General features: G+C 39.5%; 1 non-coding gene across 1 annotated transcript; it reads left to right on the top strand.

Annotated features, from left to right (window-relative positions):
* The first annotated feature begins 289 nt into the window (after positions 1–289).
* LOC130959482 (small nucleolar RNA R71) lies at positions 290–397 on the top strand. The gene has a single exon (XR_009078559.1). It is a non-coding gene; the product is annotated as a small nucleolar RNA R71 (small nucleolar RNA).
* The last annotated feature ends 16,612 nt before the right edge of the window (positions 398–17,009 follow it).

The raw sequence follows: 17,009 nt of genomic DNA, 5'->3' as shown, positions 1-17,009 counted from the left end.
ACAGACTTTGAGAAATCAAATTGACTTGCTGAGTCAATATTTTGTTCTGAGCCAATATGGCATTCAGAGTATCAATCTCAAGAACTCCTTTCTTCTGATTAGTCCCACTGTTCACAGGATTCCTTTCAGAAGTGTACATGAATTGGTTATTTGCAACCATTTCAATTAGTTCTTGAGCTTCTGTAGGCATCTTCTTCAGATGAAGAGATCCTCCAGCAGAGCTATCCAAAGACATCTTGGATAGTTCAGAGAGACCATCATAGAAAATACCTATGATGCTCCATTCAGAAAGCATGTCAGAAGGACATTTTCTGATTAATTGTTTGTATCTTTCCCAAGCTTCATAGAGGGATTCTCCATCCTTCTGTCTGAAGGTTTGGACTTCCACTCTAAGCTTACTCAATTTTTGAGGTGGAAAGAACTTTGCCAAGAAGGCATTGACTAGCTTTTCCCAAGAGTTCAGGCTGTCTTTAGGTTGTAAGTCCAACCATATTCTAGCTCTGTCTCTTACAGCAAAAAGGAATAGCATAAGTCTGTAGACCTCAGGGTCAACCCCATTAGTATTGACAGTGTCACAGATTTGCAAGAACTCAGCTAAGAACTGATGAGGATCTTCCAATGGAAGTCCATGGAACTTGCAATTCTGTTGCATTAGAGAAATTAATTGAGGCTTAAGCTCAAAGTTGTTTGCTCCAATGGCAGGGATAGAGATGCTTCTCCCATAGAAGTCGGGAGTAGGTGCAGTAAAGTCACCCTGCACCTTCCTTGCATTGTTGTTGTTTTCGGCTGCCATGTGTTCTTCTTCTTTGAAGAATTCGGTTAGGTCCTCTACAGAGAATTGTGCCTTAACTTCTCTTAGCTTTCGCTTCAAGGTCCTTTCAGGTTTAGGGTCAGCTTCAACAAGAATGCCTTTGTCTTTGTTCCTGCTCATATGAAAGAGAAGAGAACAAGAAAATATGGAATCCTCTATGTCACAGTATAGAGATTCCTTGAGGTGTCAGAAGAAAAGAAAAATAGAAGAAAGAGGTAGAAGAATTCGAACTTAGTGAGACAGAGTTCGAATTGTGCATTGAGGAGGAGTGATACTCCATAAATAGAAGGATGTGAGAAGAGGGGAAGAGACTTTTCGAAAATTAACTAAAAAGATTTTTTTTAAAAAAAAAACATTTTGAAAAACTTTAATTTGATTTTCGAAAATCAAGAGTGAGAAAGAGATCAAGTAATTTTTGAAAAAGATTTTGAAATCAGAAATCAAAAAGATATGATTAAAAACTGTTTTGAAAAAGATGTAATTGAAAAGATATGATTTGAAAACAATTTTAAAAAGATTTGATTTTAAATATTAATGACTTGCCTAACAAGAAAAGATATGATTCAAACATTAAACCTTTCTCAACAGAAAAGGCAACATACTTGAAATGTTGAATCAAATCATTAATTGATAGCAAGTATTTTTGAAAAAGGAAAGAAATTGATTTTGAAAATATTTGATTGAAAAGATTTGATTTGAAAAAGATTTGATTTTGAAAAACTTTGAAAACTTGAAAAATAATTGATTTGAAAACAAAATCTTCCCTCTTGTGCCATCCTGGCGTTAAACGCCCAGAATGGTGCACATTCTAGCGTTTAACGCCCAATGCACTACCTTTTTGGGCGTTAAACGCCCAACCAGGCACCCTGGCTGGCGTTTAAACGCCAGTCTGTCCTTCTTCACTGGGTGTTTTGAACGCCCAGCTTTTTCTGTGAAATTCCTCTGCTGCATGTTCTGAATCTTCAGTTTCCTGTACTATTGACTTGAAAATAGAACCAAGATTATATATGATGAGCGGATAATTTATACGCTTTTTGGCATTGTTTTTAGTATGTTTTTAGTATGATTTAGTTAGTTTTTAGTATATTTTTATTAGTTTTTAGCTAAAATTCACTTTTCTGGACTTTACTATGGGTTTGTGTGTTTTTCTGTGATTTCAGGTATTTTCTGGCTGAAATTAAGGGATCTGAGCAAAAATCTGATTTAGAGGCTAAAAAGGACTGCAGATGCTGTTGGATTCTGACCTCCCTGCACTCGAAGAGGTATTTCTGAAACTACAGAAGCCCAATTGGCGCGCTCTCAACGGCGTTAGAAAGTAGACATCCTGGGCTTTCCAGCAATGTATAATAGTCCATACTTTGCCCGAGATTTGATGGCCCAAACCGGCGTTGCAAATCAGCCTCAGAATTTCCAGCGTTTAACGCTGGAACTGGCATAAAAATTGGAGTTAAACGCCCAAACTGGCATGAAAGCTGGCGTTTAACTCCAGAAAAGGTCTCTACACATGAAAGCTTCAATGCTCAGCCCAAACACACACCAAGTGGGCCCAGAAGTGGATTTTTCTGTCATTTACTCATTTCTGTAAACCTTAGGTTACTAGTTCACTATTAATAGGATCTTTTGACATTGTATCTGTACCTCATGACACTTTACACATTTCTTTGTGTACTTCTTACAGCATGAGTCTCTAAACCCCATGGTTGGGGGTGAGGAGCTCTGCTGTGTCTTGATGGATTAATGCAATTACTACTGTTTTTCATTCAATCATGCTTGCTTCCATTCTAAGATATTACTTGTTCTTAAACTGGATGAATGTGATGATCCGTGACACTCATCATCATTCTCAACTATGAACGTGTGCCTGACAACCACCTCCATTCTACCTTAGATTAAGTAGATATCTCTTGGATTCTTTAATCAGAATCTTCGTGGTATAAGCTAGAACTGATGGCGGCATTCAAGAGAATCCGGAAGGTCTAAACCTTGTCTGTGGTATTCTGAGTAGGATTCAATGATTGAATGACTGTGACGTGCTTCAAACTCCTGAGGGCGGGGCGTTAGTGACAGACGCAAAAGAATCACTGGATTCTATTTCGGCCTGATTGAGAACCGACAGATGGATAGCCGTGCCGTGACAGGGTGCGTTGAACATTTCCACTGAGAGGATGGGAGGTAGCCACTGACAACGGTGAAACCCTTGCATACAGCTTGCCATGGAAGGAGCCTTGCGTGTTTGAGGAAGAAGACAGTAGGAAAGCAGAGATTCAGAAGATGGAGCATCTCCAAAACCTCAACCTATTCTCCATTACTGTGAACAAGTACTTATTTCATGTTCTTTTGCTTTGCACAATCAATCTTGATAATTATTGATATCCTGACTAAGATTTACAAGATAACCATAGCTTGCTTCAAGCCGACAATCTCCGTGGGATCGACCCTTACTCACGTAAGGTATTACTTGGACGACCCAGTGCACTTGCTGGTTAGTTGTGCGGGATTGCAAAGGTGTGATTGCAATTTCGTGCACCAAGTTTTTGGCGCCGTTGCCGGGGATTGTTTGAGTTTGGACAACTGACGGCTTATCTTGTTGCTTAGATTAGGACTGTTTTATTTTTGTTGGTTTAGAGTCTTTTAGTTGAGTCTAGTGTCATATTTTAAGTTTGTTGTCAATTGCATGCTTTTGTTTTTCTTCTAATTTTCGAATTTGCATGTCTTTAGTCCCTTTTTGATCCGTAAAAATTCTAAGTTTGGTGTCCTCTTTGTGTTTTTCCTTTGAAATTTTCGAAAAATTGTGTTTGATTTTCTAAAAATTTTACGTTTGGTGTCATTTTGTTGTTTTTCTCTGTCTTCTTTTCAAAAATCAAATCTTTTTCATAAAAATTTTTCAATCATATCTTTCTAATTGCTAATCTCAAAATCTTTTTAATTAACTAATTGATTCAGTTTTCAATTTGCTTTGATCTTATTTTCTTTTAATTTTCGAATTTTTTTATTTTATTTTCCTTTTGTTTTATTTTATTTTATTATTTTCGGTCACTTAAAAAAGAAAAAAAAAACAAAATTTATCTATTTGCAATCCATATCAGTTCCCTTTATCCACTATGGACCTAAGTGGGATTGATCAATCCAGAAGGACTCTGGGGTCATATGCTAACCCCATTACAGCTGCTTATGGGAGTAGCATTTGTACACCTCTCATCAAAGCAAGCAGCTTTGAGCTAAATCCTTAACTCATTATCATAGTGCAGCAAAATTGCCAGTATTCCGGTCTTCCACAGGAAGAACCTACTGAGTTTCTGGCACAATTCTTACAAATTGCTGACACAGTACATGATAAAGAGGTGGATCAGGATGTCTACAGACTATTACTGTTTCCATTTGCTGTAAAAGATCAAGCTAAAAGGTGGTTGAATAACCAACCTACAGCAAGCATAAAGACATGGAAACAGTTATCAGACAAGTTCCTGAATCATTTTTACCCTCCAAAGAGGATGACACAGCTAAGGCTGGACATCCAAGGCTTTAAACAAGAGGATAATGAATCCCTTTATGATGCCTGGGAGAGGTATAGAGGTATGCTAAGAAAATGCCCTTCTGAAATGTTTTCAGAGTGGGTACAGTTAGACATCTTCTACTATGGGCTTACAGAAAAAGCTCAGATGTCTTTAGACCACTCAGCTGGTGGATCTATACACATGAGGAAGACAACTGAAGAGGCTCAAGAGCTTATAGACACTGTTGCTAGAAACCAATATTTATACTCTAGCAATGAGTTCTCTCCAAAAGAGGAAATCATGGCAGTAGTCACTGATCCTAATCCTCAAGAACAGATGATTGAGCTTAATCAACAATTGCTCCTGATGACAGAACAGTTAGCAGAATTTAAAGAGATGCTCCATGAAACTAAAGTTGCTAACAAGAACATAGAACTGCAGTTGAATCAAGCAAAACAGCAGATATCTAACCAGATAACAGGAGAGTGTCAAGTAGTTCAACTGAGGAGTGGGAAGACACTAAACAACACCACTCAAAAGAGCAAAAAGTCAAATAAGGAACAATTGACAGAGGGTAACCAAGCCACTGCCCAAAATCCCTCTGAGGACAGTAAGAGCCCAGAGAGGAATACTTTTGGCGTTCAAACGCCAGAAAGGGAAGGAAAGCTGGCGTTAAACGCCCATTCCTTGCCCAGTTCTGGCGTTCAAACGCCAGAAAAGGGGGAGAAGTTGGCGTTAAACGCCCAATCTTCACCCATTCCTGGCGTTCAGACGCCAAGGGAGGATCAGACACCTGAGAGTGCTGACAGTAATCCCTCAAAAAAGGATTCTTCAACCACTTCTGTAATGAATAAGCCTGCAGCAACTAAGGTTGAAGAATATAAAGCCAAGATGCCTTATCCTTAGAAACTCCGCCAAGCGGAGCAGGATAAGCAATTTGCCCGCTTTGCAGATTATCTAAGGACTCTTGAAATAAAGATTCCGTTTGCAGAGGCACTTGAGCAAATACCTTCTTATGCTAAGTTCATGAAAGAGATCTTAAGTCATAAGAAGGATTGGAGAGAAACTGAAAAAGTATTTCTCACTGAAGAATGCAGTGCAGTCATTCTGAAAAGCTTACCAGAAAAGCTTCAAGATCCAGGAAGCTTTATGATACCATGCACATTAGAAGGTGCTTGCACCAAGACAGCCCTATGTGATCTTGGAGCAAGCATCAATCTAATACCTGCATCCACTATCAGAAAGCTTGGGTTGACTGGAGAAGTCAAACCAACCCGGATATGCCTCCAACTTGCTGATGGCTCCATTAAACATCCATCAGGCATAATAGAGGATATGATTGTCAAGGTTGGGCCATTCGCCTTTCCAACTGACTTTGTGGTGCTGGAAATGGAGGAGCACAAGAGTGCAACTCTCATTCTAGGGAGACCTTTCCTAGCAACTGGACGAACTCTCATTGATGTACAAAAAGGGGAAGTAACCCTGAGAGTCAATGAAGATGAGTTCAAGTTGAATGCTGTAAAAGCTATGCAGCATCCAGACACACCAAATGATTGCATGGGCGCTGACATTATTGACTCTTTGGTGGAAGAGATCAATATGACTGAAGGCCTAGAATCAGAGCTTGAAGACATCTTCAAGGATGCTCAAACTGATCAAGAAGAACCACAGGAAACAAAGGAATTTTCAAAAATTCCTCAGGAGGAGGATAAGCCTCCCAAACCTGAACTCAAACCACTACCACCATCCCTGAAGTATGCATTTCTGGGAGAGGGTGATACTTTTCCAGTGATTATAAGCTCTGCTTTAAATCCACAGGAAGAGGAAGCACTGATTCAAGTGCTAAGGACACACAAGACAGCTCTTGGGTGGTCCATAAGTGATCTTAAGGGCATTAGCCCAGCTAGATGCATGCACAAGATCCTGTTGGAGGATAATGCCAAACCAGTGGTCCAACCACAGAGGAGGCTAAATCCAGCCATGAAGGAGGTGGTGCAGAAAGAGGTCACTAAATTACTAGAGGCTGGGATTATTTATCCTATTTCTGATAGCCCCTGGGTGAGCCCTGTCCAAGTTATCCCCAAAAAGGGAGGCATGACAGTGGTTCATAATGAAAAAAAATGAACTGGTTCCTACAAGAACAGTCACAGGGTGGCGTATGTGTATTGACTACAGAAGGCTCAATACAGCCACCAGAAAGGATCATTTTCCTTTACCATTCATAGACCAAATGCTAGAAAGACTAGCTGGTCATGATTATTACTGCTTTTTGGATGGCTATTCAGGTTACAACCAAATTGCAGTAGATCCTCAGGACCAAGAGAAAACAGCATTTACTTGCCCTTCTGGCGTGTTTGCCTACAGAAGGATGCCTTTTGGTCTGTGTAATGCTCCTGCAACCTTTCAGAGATGCATGATATCCATCTTCTCTGATATGGTGGAGAAATTTCTTGAAGTCTTCATGGATGACTTCTCAGTATATGGAGACTCATTCAGCTCCTGTCTTAACCACCTATCACTTGTCCTGAAAAGGTGCCAAGAGACTAACCTGGTTTTAAACTGGGAGAAATGTCACTTTATGGTGACTGAAGGAATTGTCCTTGGACACAAAATTTCAAGAAGGGGAATAGAGGTGGACAAGGCAAAGGTAGAGGTAATCGAAAAATTACCACCACCTGCCAATGTTAAGGCAATCAGAAGCTTTCTGGGGCATGCAGGATTCTACATAAGGTTTATAAAGGATTTTTCGAAAATTGCAAAACCTTTGAGTAACCTACTAGCTGCTGACACACCATTTGTGTTTGACACACAGTGTCTGCAGGCATTTGAGACCCTGAAAGCTAAGCTGGTCACAACACCAGTCATCTCTGCACCAGATTGGACATTGCCATTTGAACTAATGTGTGATGCCAGTGACCATGCCATTGGTGCAGTGTTGGGACAGAGGCATAACAAGCTTCTGCACGTCATTTATTATGCTAGCCGTGTTCTAAATGATGCACAGAAGAATTACACAACCACAAAAAAAGAGTTACTTGCAGTGGTCTATGCCATTGACAAGTTTAGATCCTATCTAGTGGGATCCAAAGTGGTTGTGTACACTGACCATGCTGCTCTTAAATACTTACTCACAAAGCAGGATTCAAAACCCAGGCTAATAAGGTGGGTGTTGCTTCTGCAAGAGTTTGATATAGAAATAAGAGACAGAAAAGGGACAGAGAACCAGGTAGCTGATCATCTGTCCCGAATAGAACCAGTAGCTGGGGCGTCCCTCCCTTCTACTGAGATCTCTGAGACTTTCCCAGATGAGCAACTCTTTGCCATTCAAGAAGCTCCATGGTTTGCAGATATTGCAAACTATAAAGCTGTGAGGTTCATACCCCAGGAGTACAGCAGAGTGCAAAAAAAGAAATTAATTTCAGATGCCAAGTACTACCTATGGGATGAACCATATCTCTTTAAAAGATGTGCAGACGGAATGATCCGCAGATGTGTACCCAGAGAAGAAGCACAAAGGATCCTATGGCATTGCCATGGATCACAGTATGGAGGACATTTTGGAAGTGAGCGAACAGCCACTAAAGTCCTCCAATGTGGCTTCTACTGGCCTACTCTCTATAAAGATTCCTGAGAGTTTGTGCGAAACTGTGACAGTTGCCAAAGAGCTGGTAACTTGCCTCACGGATATGCCATGCCTCAACAAGGGATATTAGAGATAGAATTGTTTGATGTATGGGGAATTGACTTCATGGGTCCATTCCCACCATCATACTCAAACACTTACATTCTGGTAGCAGTAGACTATGTATCTAAGTGGGTAGAAGCAATTGCTACACCCACTAATGATACCAAGACCGTGCTGAAATTCCTCCAGAAACACATCTTCAGCAGGTTTGGTGTTCCCAGAGTACTAATCAGTGACGGGGGCACTCACTTCTGCAATAGACAGCTATACTCTGCTATGGTCAGATATGGAATTAGCCACAAAGTGGCAACTCCGTATCATCCACAGACAAATGGGCAAGCTGAAGTCTCTAACAGAGAACTAAAAAGAATCCTAGAACGGACTGTGATAGCCCGAAGAAAGGATTGGGCAAAGAGTTTGGATGATGCTCTGTGGGCATACAGAACAGCATTCAAGACTCCTATAGGAACCTCTCCATACCAATTGGTGTATGGGAAGGCCTGTCATCTGCCCGTGGAACTGGAACATAAAGCCTACTGGGCAACCAGATTCCTAAACATGGATGCTCAGTTAGCTGGTGAAAAAAGATTGCTCCAGCTAAATGAGCTAGAGGAGTTCAGACTCAATGCCTTTGAAAATGCAAAAATTTATAACGAAAAGGCAAAGAAGTGGCATGACAAGAAGCTGTCAACCAGAGTCTTTGAGCCAGGACAAAAAGTTCTGCTCTTCAACTCTAGGCTCAGATTGTTTCCAGGAAAACTTAAATCCCGGTGGAGGGGTCCGTATATGATTACAGGAGTGTCACCATATGGATATGTTGAGCTTCATGATATTGATTCTGACAAAAAGTTCATTGTTAATGGACAAAGAATCAAGCATTATCTTGAAGGCAATTTTGAGCAGGAATGCTCAAAACTGAGACTTGAGTGATTCTCAGTAAAGGTCCAGCTAAAGACAGTAAAGAAGCGCTTGCTGGGAGGCAACCCAGTCATTAGCAGGTTATATGTTTCGATTTTACAAAGGCAAGTATCAAAAATGAAGGAATTCACAGAGTTACAGAAGGATTCAGCGCAAAAAGCAGAGAAAAAGAGCTTACTGGCGAAAAAACGCCAGTAAGGGGCATTTTGGGCGTTAAACGCTAGAATGGGCACCATTCTGGGTGTTTAACGCCAGTAAAGGTGCCATTTTGGGCGTTAAACGCCAGAATGGGCACCATTCTGGGCGTTTAACGCCAGGTGTGCAGCATCCTGGGCGTTTAGCAAAACGCCCAGTGATAAAGGGAATTCTGGCGTTTAACGCCAGCCAGGGCACCTGGCTGGGCGTTAAACGCCCACAATGGGCAACAAATGGGCGTTAAACGCCAGAATGGATGCCATTCTGGGCGTTTAACGCCAGAAAGGTGGGGGACCAAGATTTTGTTTTCCAATAAAATTTTTTTCAAACTTTCCTTTTCTTACCCATACTTTTCTACATAAACACACTTCAACCTTTCATTATTCACTTTCAAATCTCTCTCAAATCAATCCCAAATCTTGTTCAAAAACTCACCCTTCTCTCAAATTCTCTCCATATCTTCTCAAATCTCTTTTCAATTTTTTTCGAAATCTCCTTCCCCCCTTATAAAAACACGTTCGGCCTCACCATTCCCCCACACCATTCGAATTTGCTCTTCTCATCTCTCTCTTCTTTCCTTTCTTTTGCTTGAGGACAAGCAAACCTCTAAGTTTGGTGTGCTTTTCCGTGATCACTAAGCCAAGATTCATCAAGATCATGGCTCCTAAGGGAAAACAAACCAATTTAAGAGGAAAGAAAGAGAATAATCCAAAGAATCTTTGGAATCAAGAGAAATTCTTAACCAAAGAACATGAAGACCATTATCACAAAATAATGGGTCTGAGGTCAGTGATCCCGGAAGTTAAATTTGATCTGAAAGAAGATGAATATCCGGGGATCCAAGAGCAAATTCGAAACAGAGGATGGGAAGTTCTAACCAATCCTGAGATAAAGGTTGGAAGAAATATGGTTCAGGAATTCTACTCAAATCTGTGGCTAACAGATAAGCAGAGAATGACTGGAACTGCTTACCATACCTACAGAACCATGGTCAGAGGGAAAGTTATGTACTTCCATCTGGACAAAATAAGAGAGATCTTCAAGTTACCTCAACTGCAAGATGATCCTGAATCCTTTAATAGGAGAATGGTGAGAGCAGATAAAGGGTTGGATCAAGTTCTAGAGGACATATGCCTCCCTGGAACTAAGTGGATAACCAATTCAAAGGGTGTCCCAAACCAACTCAAGAAGGGAGACCTCAAACCACTTGCAAGAGGTTGGCTAGACTTTATTGGGCGTTCCATACTGCCCACTAGCAACCGTTCTGAGGTCACTATCAAGAGAGCAGTGATGATTCATTGCATTATGCTTGGAAAAGAAGTGGAGGTTCATCATGTGATTGCTTGTGAGATCTACACAATTGCAAATAAGAATTCCACTGAAGCCAAACTGGCTTACCCAAGCTTAATCTCCTTGCTCTGTAAAGAGGCTGGGGTAAAGATGGGAGTAGATGAATTCATACCCATTGAACATCCAATCACCAAGAAGTCAATGGAAGGACAAATGCAAGACAACTCCATCAAAAGGAGGGCGCAGGAGTTCCTCCCTGAATTTCCTGAAATTGGCTACTGGGCCAGCCTAGAAGCATTTATCACCAAGTTGCAAGAGACTATGGAGTAAATTAAGGAAGAACAGCAGAATCAGAACTGCATGCTCTGCAAATTGCTGAAGGAACAAGAGAAGCAGGGGCGTGAGCTTCAAGAATTGAAACGCCAAAAGTTCTCCCCTCAATTTGAGGGAGCATCCACTTCTCAAAATCAAGGTTGTTGAGTCCTTACTCTGTGAAAACCTCTATCATTAGAAGCCTATTTAAACTTTTTGTTTTCTATTTTTTTCTCTAGTCTCATCTTATATCTATTTTTGAGTCTTGTTCTTAATTCATAATTAATAAAATTTAAAATTCATATTTTAAAGCTATGAATGTCCTATGAATCCATCACCTTTCTTAAATGAAAAATGCTTTAATCACAAAAGAACAATAAGTACAGGATTTCGAAATTATCCTTGAAACTAGTTGAATTAGTTTGATGTGGTGACAATAATTTTTGTTCTTCCGAATGAATGCTTGAACAGTGCATATGTCTTTTGAATTTGTTGTTTTGAGAATGTTAAAATTGTTGGCTCTTGAAAGAATGAGGGAAAAAGAGAACTGTTATTAAGGATCTGAAAAATCATCAAATTGATTCTTGAAGCAAGGAGAAGCAGTGAATTCAAAAAAAAATCGAAAAAAAAAAAGAAGAAAAGAAAGAAAAAGAAAGAAATAAAGTTGTGATCCAAGGCAAAAAGAGTGTGCTTAAGAACCCTGGACACCTCTAATTGGGGACTCTAGCAAAGCTGAGTCACAATCTTAAAAGGTTCACCCAATTATGTGTCTGTGGCATGTATGTATCCGGTGGTAATACTAGAGGACAAAGTGCTTTGGGCCACAGCCAAGACTCATGACATAACTATGCTCAAGAATCATTATACTTAACTAGGAGAATCAATAACACTATCTGAGTTCTGAATTCTTATAGATGCCAATCATTCTGAACTTCAAAGGATAGAGTGAGATGCCAAAACTGTTCGGGAGCAAAAAGCTACTAGTCCCGCTCATCTAATTGGAGCTAAGTTTCCTTGATATTTTGGAGTCTATAGTATATTCTCTTCTTTTTATCTTACTTTGATTTTCAGTTGCTTGGGGACAAGCAACAATTTAAGTTTGGTGTTGTGATGAGCGGATAATTTATACGCTTTTGGCATTGTTTTTAGTATGTTTTTAGTATGATTTAGTTAGTTTTTAGTATATTTTTATTAGTTTTTAGCTAAAATTCACTTTTCTGGACTTTACTATGGGTTTGTGTGTTTTTCTGTGATTTCAGATATTTTCTGGCTGAAATTAAGGGATCTGAGCAAAAATCTGATTTAGAGGCTGAAAAGGACTGCAGATGCTGTTGGATTCTGACCTCCCTGCACTCGAAGAGGATTTTCTGGAGCTACAGAAGCCCAATTGGCGTGCTCTCAACGGCGTTGGAAAGTAGACATCCTGGGCTTTCTAGCAATGTATAATAGTTCATACTTTGCCCGAGATTTGATGGCCCAAACCGGCGTTGCAAATCAGCCTCAGAATTTCCAGCGTTTAACGCTGGAACTGGCATAAAAAATGGAGTTAAACGCCCAAACTGGCATGAAAGCTGGCGTTTAACTCCAGAAAAGGTCTCTACACATGAAAGCTTCAATGCTCAGCCCAAGCACACACCAAGTGGGCCCAGAAGTGGATTTTTCTGTCATTTACTCATTTCTGTAAACCTTAGGTTACTAGTTCACTATTAATAGGATCTTTTGACATTGTATCTGTACCTCATGACACTTTACACATTTCTTTGTGTACTTCTTACAGCATGAGTCTCTAAACCCCATGGTTGGGGGTGAGGAGCTCTACTGTGTCTTGATGGATTAATGCAATTACTACTGTTTCTCATTCAATCATGCTTGCTTCCATTCTAAGATATTACTTGTTCTTAAACTGGATGAATGTGATGATCCGTGACACTCATCATCATTCTCAACTATGAACGTGTGCCTGACAACCACCTCCGTTCTACCTTAGATTAAGTAGATATCTCTTGGATTCTTTAATCAGAATCTTCGTGGTATAAGCTAGAACTGATGGCGGCATTCAAGAGAATCCGGAAGGTCTAAACCTTGTCTGTGGTATTCTGAGTAGGATTCAATGATTGAATGACTGTGACGTGCTTCAAACTCCTGAGGACGGGGCATTAGTGACAGACGCAAAAGAATCACTGGATTCTATTCCGGCCTGATTGAGAACCGACAGATGGATAGTCGTGTCGTGACAGGGTGCGTTGAACATTTCCACTGAGAGGATGGGAGGTAGCCACTGACAACGGTGAAACCCTTGCATACAGCTTGCCATGGAAGGAGCCTTGCGTGTTTGAGGAAGAAGACAGTAGGAAAGCAGAGATTCAGAAGATGGAGCATCTCCAAAACCTCAACCTATTCTCCATTACTGTGAACAAGTACTTATTTCATGTTCTTTTGCTTTGCACAATCAATCCTGATAATTATTGATATCCTGACTAAGATTTACAAGATAACCATAGCTTGCTTCAAGCCGACAATCTCCGTGGGATCGACCCTTACTCACGTAAGGTATTACTTGGACGATCCAGTGCACTTGCTGGTTAGTTGTGCGGGATTGCAAAGGTGTGATTGCAATTTCGTGCACCAATATAAACAATGCATGCAAGACACCAAACTTAAAATTAGACACTAGACTCAAACAAGAAACATAAAATATTTTTGGTTTTTATGATTTTGTAATTTTTTTGTGCTTTTTCGAAAATTATATGAAAATAGAAAATAAAGGTTTCAGAATTCTTAATTTGGATTCCAGGAATCATTGCAATGCTAGTCTAAGACTCCGGTCCAGGAATTAGACATGGCTTCACAGCCAGCCAAGCTTTCAAAGAAAGCTTCGGTCCAAAACACTAGACATGGCAAATGCCAGCCAAGCCTTAGCAGATCATTGCTCCAATAGCAAGATTGATAGAAATCAACAAGCTCTTGTGATGATCAGTTGAAACCTCGGTCCAATAAGATTAGACATGGCTTCACAGCCAGCCAGACTTCAACAGATCATCATGAAACTCTAGAACTCATTCTTAAGAACTCTAAAAAAAATACCTAATCTAAGCAACAAGATGAACCGTCAGTTGTCCATACACGAAACAATCCCCGGCAACGGCGCCAAAAACTTGGTGGACGAAATTGTGATCACTACAACTTCACACAACTAACCAGCAAGTGCACTGGGTCGTCCAAGTAATAAACCTTACGCGAGTAAGGGTCGATCCCACGGAGATTGTTGGTATGAAGCAAGCTATGGTCACCTTGTAAATCTTAGTCAGGCAGACTCAATTGGGTATAGATGATGAATAAAACATAAAGATAAAGATAGAGATACTTATGTAATTCAATGGTGGGAATTTTAGATAAGCGTATGAAGATGCTTAGTCCCTTCCGTCTCTCTGCTTTCCTACTGTCTTCATCCAATCCTTCTTACTCCTTTCCATGGCAAGCTTATGCAAGGGTTTCACCGTTGTCAGTGGCTACCTCCCATCCTCTCAGTGGAAATGTTCAACGCACCCTGTCACGGCACGGCTATCCAGCTGTCGGTTCTCGATCGGGCCGGAATAGAATCCAGTGATTCTTTTGCGTCTGTCACTAACGCCCCGCCCTCAGGAGTTTGAAGCACGTCACAGTCATTCAATCATTGAATCCTACTCAGAATACCACAGACAAGGTTAGACCTTCCGGATTCTCTTGAATGCCGCCATCAGTTCTTGCCTATACCACGAAGACTCTGATCTCACGGAATGGCTGGCTCGTTTGTCATGCGAGCGCTCGGTTGTCAGGCGATCAACCATGCATCGTGTATCAGGAATCCAAGAGATATTCACCCAATCTAAGGTAGAACGGAGGTGGTTGTCAGTCACACGTTCATAGGTGAGAATGATGATGAGTGTCACGGATCATCACATTCATCAAGTTGAAGAACAAGTGATATCTTGGAATAAGAACAAGCTGAATTGAATAGAAGAACAATAGTAATTGCATTAATACTCGAGGTACAGCAGAGCTCCACACCTTAATCTATGGTGTGTAGAAACTCCACCGTTGAAAATACATAAGAACAAGGTCTAGGCATGGCCGTGAGGCCAGCCCCCAAAACATGATCAAAGGATTCAAAGACCTAAAGATGATCTAAGATCCCAAGATGAAAATACAATAGTAAAAGGTCCTATATATAGAGAACTAGTAGCCTAGGGTGTACAGAGATGAGTAAATGACATAAAAATCCACTTCCGGGCCCACTTGGTGTGTGCTTGGGCTGAGCATTGAAGCATTTTCGTGTAGAGACTCTTCTTGGAGTTAAACGCCAGCTTTTGTGCTAGTTTGGGCGTTTAACTCCCACTTTGGTGCCAGTTCCGGCGTTTAACGCTGGGAATTCTAAAGGTGACTTTGAACGCCGGTTTGGGCCATCAAATCTTGGGCAAAGTATGGACTATTATATATTGCTGGAAAGCCCAGGATGTCTACTTTCCAACGCCGTTGAGGGTGCGCCAATTGGGCTTCTGTAGCTCCCAGAAAATCCACTTCGAGTGCAGGGAGGTCAGAATCCAACAGCATCTGCAGTCCTTTTCAGTCTCTGGATCAGATTTTTGCTCAGGTCCCTCAATTTCAGCCAGAAAATACCTGAAATCACAGAAAAACACACAAACTCATAGTAAAGTCCAGCAAAGTGAATTTTAACTAAAAACTAATAAAAATATACTAAAAACTAACTAGATCATACTAAAAACATACTAAAAACAATGCCAAAAAGCGTACAAATTATCCGCTCATCAAGGAGCTCTGCAGCGTCTCGATGAATTAATGCAATTGTTTTTATCTCTCTATTCAAACGTGTGTGTTCCTATCTAAGATGTTCATTCGCGCTTAATTAAGAAGGAGGTGATGATCCGTGACACTCATCACCTTCCTCAATTCATGAACATGTGCCTGACAACCACCTCCGTTCTACATTAGATTGAATGAGTATCTCTTAGATTCCTTCATCAGAATCTTCGTGGTATAAGCTAGATTGATAGCGGCATTCAAGAGAATCCAGAAAGTCTAAACCTTGTCTGTGGTATTCCGAGTAGGATTCAAGGATTGAATGACTGTGACGAGCTTCATTCCCGTTCTTTGCTCCTATTTTCTTTAAAAAAAATACTCCATCCTCTCTCCATTTTCATTGTAAATTCCTCTTTAATTATCCCCTTAAAGAATGCAGATACCCATAGTTATCTATAGATATTTTTTAAATTTTCTTTTAAATAAAAAACTCATAATATAATAATCATAAAATAATTAATTCAATATAATTCAACACAATTCATAATAACATTTCAAAAAAAATAAAAATATCTTCCAACAAATTACATAACATAATTTTTTAGAACGAAATAGAATGATATAGTGACAAATTTAAGAGGTAGAGAATGTAAGTTAGAGAGAGATGCAAAATCAAGACTAAGGATGTGCCTAAAAAAAATTTTTGAATTGGAGGCAAGAATTAAGGTCACTAAATTCAAAAATATATATATTAGAAAAAATCGGTAATTTTGTATTTGCGTTGTTTTAACAGGTCTTAAGAAGGGGGTAACTATATCCCCGTCCCTATTCATTTCATGTGGATAGGTTCCCACAATTCCACCCATAAAAATTTGACATATTTCTATTAAGTCCCAAATTGCGATTAATCCCTACGAATATATATTTGGCTATTTTTTTATCATTTTAATTACTAGCATTCGTCGGTTCATGACGTGGAATTATACCAGCCACTTAGTCAGTTTTTAGATAACCAAAGTTCAGGTTATATCATTTTTATAAAATTATATGTATCTTATTATAATAATATTAATAAAAAAATAAATATTTAAATACTAAATGAGTCACATTTTTTGTATATATAACAATGACTAATATCACATTTTATAACTTGTGAAATCATATTATAAACTATTGATAAGTTTGGATTATAAATATAAATTGAAAAAATTTAACTATAAATTTAAATGGCCTTATTTTTAAACTGTATAGTTTAATAATTTTTCTTCAATTACTATATATACTAATAATATTAATTCTTCTAACTTTTTTAATATATGTTCCCCAATATATTGTTCTTTTAGAAATATTCAATTACATAAATACTATCTACTTCGTTATACAACAGTCTAGAATCTTAATTATTTGGCTTCTATGGCAACGACCTCTACATTTTTAAGAATGTGATGAAATTTTTTTATCTATATCACCATATTATAGCAAAATACACCAACATCTAAATGGAGAT

The sequence above is a fragment of the Arachis stenosperma genome, chromosome 10, assembly GCF_014773155.1.
Source record: "Arachis stenosperma cultivar V10309 chromosome 10, arast.V10309.gnm1.PFL2, whole genome shotgun sequence".
In the NCBI taxonomy this organism is placed as follows: domain Eukaryota; kingdom Viridiplantae; phylum Streptophyta; class Magnoliopsida; order Fabales; family Fabaceae; genus Arachis; species Arachis stenosperma.
The sequence above is the reverse complement of the archived record's forward strand: the minus strand, read 5'-3'. Positions and strand labels throughout refer to the sequence as shown.